The following is a 758-nucleotide window of genomic DNA, read 5'->3' as shown; positions in this document are numbered from 1 at the left end:
TACCAACAGCTGGGTGAGATACCCTGCCAAGTAAACCACGCTCGAACTTAACAGGAAAACAGGCAGAGAGAGCCCAGCTAGAAGCAGTCACCTTGGAGGTCACAGGGACTCTGTGTGTGTGTGTGTGTGTGTGTGTGTACAGTTAGGGACTCAGAGGAAGACATCAGAAGCTCCACACTGTGTGGGATGCCAGACTCAACTAGTCCAATCCAGTCCCCACACAAATACACAAATGATAAGTCCTGAAGGCAGGAAAAAGTCAGTCTCCATATTGCTACAATATACTACATGCTCTAAAAATATTGCGTTTTCAGCATTTAAAAATGTATTATTATTATTATAATATTGGCAGTATTGGGGATTGAAGCCAGTGCCATCACACCACGCTACCTCCTCAACCCCCCTTTCAGTTTGAGACAAGGTCTCACTAAACTGTTCAGGCTGGGCTTGGGCTTGCAATCCTGCCTCTACCTACCAGAGGGCTGAGATTACAAGCACGTACCACCACACCTGGACTAAAAATAACAAGACATGCAAGAAAACAGGAGAACATGACCTGGGCATAGGGGAAAAATATAAGGGATGGAAATTGCCCTGGAGGGACTGTTTTTGTCTATTTTCTGCTGCTATCATGAAATACCTGAAATGACTTCTATTTACAAAAAGTAGAAATTGGGGCCGGGGAGATAGCTCAGTAGAGTAAGTGCTTGCCTGGCAAGCACAGGGTCCTGAGTTCAATCCCTGGTACCAAAAAAAAA

Source organism: Octodon degus, unplaced genomic scaffold, assembly GCF_000260255.1.
Source record: "Octodon degus isolate 3935 unplaced genomic scaffold, OctDeg1.0 scaffold00041, whole genome shotgun sequence".
NCBI lineage: Eukaryota > Metazoa > Chordata > Mammalia > Rodentia > Octodontidae > Octodon > Octodon degus.
Note: the sequence above shows the minus strand (reverse complement) of the source record.